The following is a 7,212-nucleotide window of genomic DNA, read 5'->3' on the forward strand; positions in this document are numbered from 1 at the left end:
AGTTCACTCATCCTTTAGGTGTGTAATCTATATCCAGTGGTTTTCAACTACATCATGCATGCAGTCTGCAGCATCAAAATGATTAGACATCTTTGGATTAACTAACCACTTTGGCCTGTAATTTTTGTGATCACGTTCACCATGCTGCAGCCATGTAGCCTGAATTCAGAGAACTTTAAGATACATCATCCCCCCTAAGAGTGGTATGCAATACGCGATTCTCTAGCTGATAAGATTTTTTATCTGTCTGTGTTAGTATCCAAAGAACTGGAATTTGCAGGTAATAGGACCAGCTTACGTTCATATTCTACTTGGATAGTCTTAAATTAGGATAAATTTTCGTTCAGTTTGGTAGAGCTTTGAAGACTGAAGACCTAAGGTACCTCTAAGTAATTTATCTGATGAAAATATAATTCAGTTTTGATAGTAAGTCTCTCTGCAGAAAATAAAGAAGCTAATTTCTAAAGTAAGAGGAGAAGATGCATAATCTGGACTTCAAACATAATTGTTATATTGCTTATTTTTAATGCTTTCTATTTTCCAATAAAATAAGTCTCAGAAACAGATTTAACAGCCTTCCCCACTGCTTGCCTAGAGTGGCTTTAATAATCTAAGGGTTTTCTTGAAGATCTTTTCTTCAAGAGCTACTCTGCCTCTGTGTGATACATGCAGTGGCAAGAATGGCTCAGTACTAAGCTGTTAGCTGCATTATCACATTAATTTCACAAGATTAATAAGCTTAATTACTAGCAGGGGCTATAGATTATGCCTAGTAGTAGTAGTTCATCACTAAGATGTTTTTTGTACTGAATTTCTACATGGGCATATGCATGTCCCTGATGATTTCAGAGACACCAGGGGTTACTTATTTTTATTCTATTTTTGTTGTTGTTGTTGTTGTTTTTTCTGGTTACTTCTGCTGAGAAATCTGGACTGAGGAAGCTGGATACTTCTGCCTCATAAAGCTATTCAAAAATACGTGCATTTAGTGTATAGTTAATTTTACCGGCTCATCTGCCTCTCTTCTAAAAAGGTGCATTTTTAAAATAACTGAGTTGGAGGTTTGGGAATTTGACTGTCTTGCTTTAATTTATTGTTGCCTGCTCCCTGATTGCCCCAAAGTATAACTTTGAAAGAACAACTATTTTATGTCAGATCCAATTACTTTTATGCAACTCAGTTTAATGATGAGAATAATATTTTGCTAATTTTGGTGAGATCTTAAAACAGACGTAACAGTATTTTAGAAAGAAGAAGTAGAAGGCCTTTATTTCTTTTTATCCCCTTAACCATGACCTTAGTTCAAGAAAGCATTTCTGCAGGACAGTGTGTAAAGACATGATCAACATTAACTTTGTTCTTGAAATCATACTGATACTAGAGCCTTCCAACGGAAGAGGCACATTGCTTCTTTTTAGACACTGGAAGGAGTGGAAGTTTCTGCATTTTCATCTTCTTTCATTCAAGCTAGAGTCGAGATTGTGAGTTCAAATATTTGTCTTTTATTTTTTAACACCAAAGAATGTCTAATATGCCTAAAAAAAAGCCTGAAATGACTTCTTTAACAGCTGTGCCCTCTGACATAAAAACCTCTGGCAGGGTTTTTATATTGCCTATTATACCAGACCAAGTAACCTCATCAGTGATTTAGGACAATTATATGTTGCTTAATTTTCATCCAAAAAAGTAAAATCATAACTGGTAGTGATTTTACCAGGAAGATACTGTGGAAGGTGGTTTAATTCAATCTATCGTTGTAGCATTTAAACCATAATGAAATGTGGGGGAAATGGAATTTGCCAATTTTGGTTAAATAGAATTTAATCATAACTGATTTTGTGCTAATGGAGTTTGTCTCCTGCAGAAAGCTGACTGAAAAAAGGATTTCATAAAATTCACTGATGTTCTCTTTCTTTCGCAGTGCATATAGTATACTTTTAAATCTAGGCACTGATTATTATAGCTGTGCCATGAGTATTGTCCAAGCACCACACTGCTCTTTTCAGTGATGTGCTGTGACAGGACAAGGGGCAATGGGCAAAAACTGCAACACAGGAGGTTTCATATCAACATGTGGAAGAACTTTACTGTGAGAGTGGCAGAGCACTGGAACAGGCTGCCCAGAGAGACTGAAATCTCTTTCTATGGAGATTTTCAGGACACACCTGGATGCTTTCCTAAGGAAGCTACTTTAGAAGGGGGTTGGACTTGATCCTCAGAGGTTCCTTCCAACCCCTACAGTTCTGTGATTCTGTGATTCTGTGATTCTGTGATTCTGTGAAACATTGTCTTATGTCTACAGATATCCCTCCTTCCCCAGCTGTCAAAACTGGTCAAGTAACTGGGACAATTAAGATGCTTTTGAGATATAATTATCCTTTCTAATTTATCTGTATGTTTAAGAAAAAACTGGCTCACAATAACAAGCTCCCTATGATACAAAGAGAAAGAGGATACTGGAAATGAACAAATCTTTACTGTACTTTAAAAGTCCCTAAAAATAGTTTAAGTACTAACTCTACTTACTGCACCAGTAACTTCACACCACAAAACAACACTCCAGTATGCATAGTCAAATAAATGAGGGACATCTTCCTTCAAAGGATCCTTTGGTGTATTAGGATGCTAGAAATGATTCCCTGTTGCTGGTATGTAGAAAATAAATGTGACAGCTATTTTCCCATGCTTCACTCATTCATTATTCATCTAGTTAAGTACATAGATGGTTGCCCATGATCCCTCATAGCTCAGTCATAGAAGTATGACTGAGCAGTCTTATTCTCACCTTTCATAGAGAAAGAACTCATTTAGAAAAACAGAATAGCTTCCCCTTCTTTTCTGGGCAGTTTATGAGGGAACATCTGGATGATTATCTCTACCCCACATAACTGCTAGCCTAGCACCACTCACAAGGTCATGCAGGCAAGACTATGAAAATCATCTCCCTGTATTTCTATCTGATTACAAATTACAAAATGGAAATAAAGAATTTAACTTAATTCTGGGAAGAAAATTCACATTAATAGCATTCAACATTATTTTTGCTTTGGTTGAAGGAAAAGCTAGTTGCAAAATATTTTTTAACATCAGAGCACTAACACAGCACTGAATTGGCTCTCGACTTCAAAGTACAAATAAAACACTAAGCAGTTAGTATTTCCCTCAGAAAATCAGAGTTCACCATTTACTTCAGTTCCCAAAGAATGCATACGTATAAAAATAAAAAATGTGAATTAATGATAGATGAACAGGTACATTCATGAGAAAGATTTTTATACCACATTGCCTCCCTAGACAAGAACATACTCTTCATCTCCAGACCTAAACAGTATGGTTCTGCAGATCCACTTGTTTGAACAATTGTACTCTTGAGGAAAAAAAGGATAGTGATTGTTTAAATTCATCTCCTTTCAGACCAGAAGTGCTTTTTATGTGTTGCAATGGCTACTGAATCACTGAATTCCATGACATGAAACAAAATCCTATTAAAAAAAAAAAAAATCCTATCAAAAAAGTCCTTTCTTAAAGGGCACAGGCTGAATGAATTAGTAAAACATAAATCAGACTGAGGAGACTATTATCTGCAGTCTCTCTACTGATATAATCTTCCTTCTATGATGCTCATATTCACACTCTTGCCTGCCAGTAGTCAGCTGCAATTCTTTTCACTTTCGTATTTGCAGCTGGTTCAACCCAGGGGCAGCAAGTGAAGAATCAACCAGAAAATAGCACAGAGAAAATGAAAATATAAAGGAGAAACACATTGTTTTCCATCTTCCAGAATTCAATAGAAAAAGTTTTCAGGAAATTAGATGTACATAGGTGGTGACTAGGAGTTTCAAGTCCAAAACTCTCATGGAAGATGAGTGTGACTTTTTGGCATTTTAAGTGCTTGAGGGCTGGTAGAGATGAAAAGGGCCAATTTGAGTTTCACTTTTTTGACCAGGTGACTCCAGATCTACACATCTAAGAGGAATGAGGCACAAAAATGACAGTATAATTCAAACTGGGAGAATCTGAACATAATTCTCCTCTAAGACATCTTGTTCTTAACCTGTCAAGAGACTGTTTTTCTCCTTATTGCTGGTACAGTCTTCAAGCTGTACACAGCAGACACAGGCACAAGTGAAAAAGAAGTGAAAGAAGCAGCCACTATTTGTTCTTCTTGTCTATTAGAAGATCATGAATGACAGCTTGCAGAGTGGACTGGAAGAACCTCAGAGCTCATGAAAATCTGGATAAAAAGAAGGTAAAGGTGATTACTGGTGTGGTAAATACCATGTCCAGCAGTAGCATTCATGGAAATCTATAGTATCCTTTCCTTCCTCTCTCTTTTATCAGTTCTCTTGTCCCCCAATTACAATAACAAGAAAAATGTAGAACTATTTAATATAATGTTTATATATGAGCTATTTACAGATAAATAAAATATAAAACTATTCAAAATGGTTTCAAGCATACATTATCAGATGAAATCATTATTTTAGCCTTTTAGACTCATTTGGCAAAATATACAAAAAATTTTGGTGACAAGAAAACAGAAATTAATTATTTTCATTTATTTTCAGTTAGATTGTCTTTTCCTTTGCATATCTTCTCCCCCTCTCTTCTGATTTATCTATACAAAATAACTGGGGGCAAGACAGGGAATTACATGCATTTTAAGGGATACTTTTCAAAGAGTTGTAAAGAAAATTTCAGTTGCAGAAAGAAGTTCAGATTTTAAGTGATCTTTCAAGAATGCCTAATTATCCAGACTTTCCACCAAACTTCTGAGGATATCTTAGTAACACAGCAGTCATATATAGTAGTAGTACTGTAACTTATTGTTTTGCTAAATGCCTAAATCCCTGACCAATTCAGTACAACACTGTTGAACTGTTTTCTCTTTGTTCAGACCTTCAGATATTTCAAATACTGAGGTATTTTTGAATGGCAAGAGTGAAAAGAATAGAGAGAATTACCTCATTGTTTTATAACTGGAACTGAAAGCATTTCCTTAGAGCTTGCCTGATAATTATCTGCAGTAATTGAAAGGCTGCTAGGTACTTATTGTATTATTTAAAAACCTGGGTAATCTTTCTGTAATTTTAATCAGTGTGTTTTTCACTGTGTTATAGGTTTCACTTTATAAGTATCACATTGTCAGTGCTGCAAAGTACAGAAGATAGCACATTAACTCAATGCTATTGAAATGTGCAATAAAAGCTTGTGCACTAACATAAGATCATAGAATTGTAGAATCATTAAAGTTGGAAAAGGCTTCTAGAATTATAGAATCATTAAGGTTGGAAAAGGCTTCTGAGATCACCAAGTCCAACTGCCAAACCATCCTCACCCTGCACACTAAGCCATGTCACTCAGTGCCACATATCCACCGTCCTTGAACTCCTTCAGGGATGGTGACTCCACCACCTCTCTGGGCAATGCTTGACCACTATTTCAAAATATTTTTTAAAGCAACACCTCCAGCTTTAATGCCCACAAAGAATGTATTCCATATTCCTACTCTGTCTTAATTTTGTCTGAGTAAGCACTGAGAAACGTGATTTAGCTGTGCATGTCCCTGATCATTGCAGGGCAGTTGGAATAGATGACCTTTGAAGGTTCCTTCCAACTCTCAGAATTTTATGATTCTGTGATTCTAAGTTTTTTGTTTGTTTGTTTGTTTGTTTAATTATTGTTATTTTTGTGATTCATCTGAGGATAAACTAATACAAGACTTGTGGATATGGGTACAATGACTTTGTCTCTAGTTTTACAGGAAACCCAGTTCTGAAATGTCATATACTGAATTAAATGTATACTACCAGAATGAGGCAAACAATGGTATTCATTTGCTATTTTTTATTTTTGTTGTCTTTTTGTTGTTGTTGCTGCTTTTTTTTTTTTTTTTTTTTTTTTTTCCCCTACAGATTTAGCCATAGTGGGAAACCTGGGCTAGTTTTCAAGATATTTATATCAGTGATCTTAGTAGTTACTGGAATAACAATTGATTCTATTGTTTACATATAGTGTATTATATATGTAGCAAATTTCTACCCTGATGAATAATAGAACTAGCATTTCAACTGTGCATAAAAAAGCTATATCATTTCTAAAGTTCTACTTGAGAAGAAGTCTTTGCAGCTGAAAATAGATTTTTTCCTCACATCTGCTAGTCAGGCTTGAACGGTCTGTGAAGTTAGAGTTAATCTGAGCTTGTAAAAATTTTATGCAAGTATTTTATTGTATATATTTTAAATCTCATGGACTTCAGTAACTAGCACGATGCTAAGCAAATACATCCATCTTTGGAAAAGTGAAAAGCAAATACAACATCCAACAAATGTATAAAAATAAATATGGTACTATTTCAGCAGAAACTGCTGGAAACTACCTCCCATATAGGGCTATGTACACTTAATTTCACTTTTTTGAGTTAAGGTTGGTTCTAAAGAACTGCCTTAAGCCTAGACTTTCCATACTTTTGTAATTGATAGTCCTTATAGCATGAACAAAAACATCCAGATCATTTCTCTGGGATATGAATAAGGTAACAGGTTGTGTCTTCATTTGGCTGCATGGGTTGGTTTGAAAACTAATAAAGGAAGTGTCTGTAAGGCAGAAGTGTCTTTTAGGAGTTTGGAAGGTCTTTAGCAGATCTGTGGAGCTGAAGTCCCTGAAAAGTCACTGAAAAGGCCTACACAGCCTCTAAATGTGCACTATGAATCCTGACCTTACTGGAATGCTAATTTATATATTAACAAAGTCTTTTTTCTCTTTTCCCCTACTTGTTCAATAACTGTACAAACCTCTGAAAAGGCTGCAAGTTAAATTATTTTGTGAAGTCATTTCAAACAGAATATAGCCACAAGGTAAAATTCTTCCATGAGAAAAAATTGGTCATGCAAAATCTCTTTCTGATACACAGAATGTATTACTCAGAGTTTACACTGTCATTAAACAATTGGGATCTAACAATAAGTCTTTTTTTTTTCTCTGTCCTTATTACCGAAGAATATCTTTTGACAATGTTGTCTGAGTTAATTTAGACCCAATTCAACATTGTTCTTATTCTGTATAACAATTCACAGTAATATAGAGAAGATATGTAATGTTGCAGTTTGAAATTCATAGCTTTCTATTCCTACTTTGGTAGCCATGTATAGGAGGAGTGAAAGAGTGGCCAAGATAAGCTCTTCCGTAGTAACACAGAAGGAATGCTGTGCT

Source organism: Gallus gallus, chromosome 4 (assembly GCF_016699485.2).
Source record: "Gallus gallus isolate bGalGal1 chromosome 4, bGalGal1.mat.broiler.GRCg7b, whole genome shotgun sequence".
NCBI classification, from domain to species: Eukaryota; Metazoa; Chordata; class Aves; order Galliformes; family Phasianidae; genus Gallus; species Gallus gallus.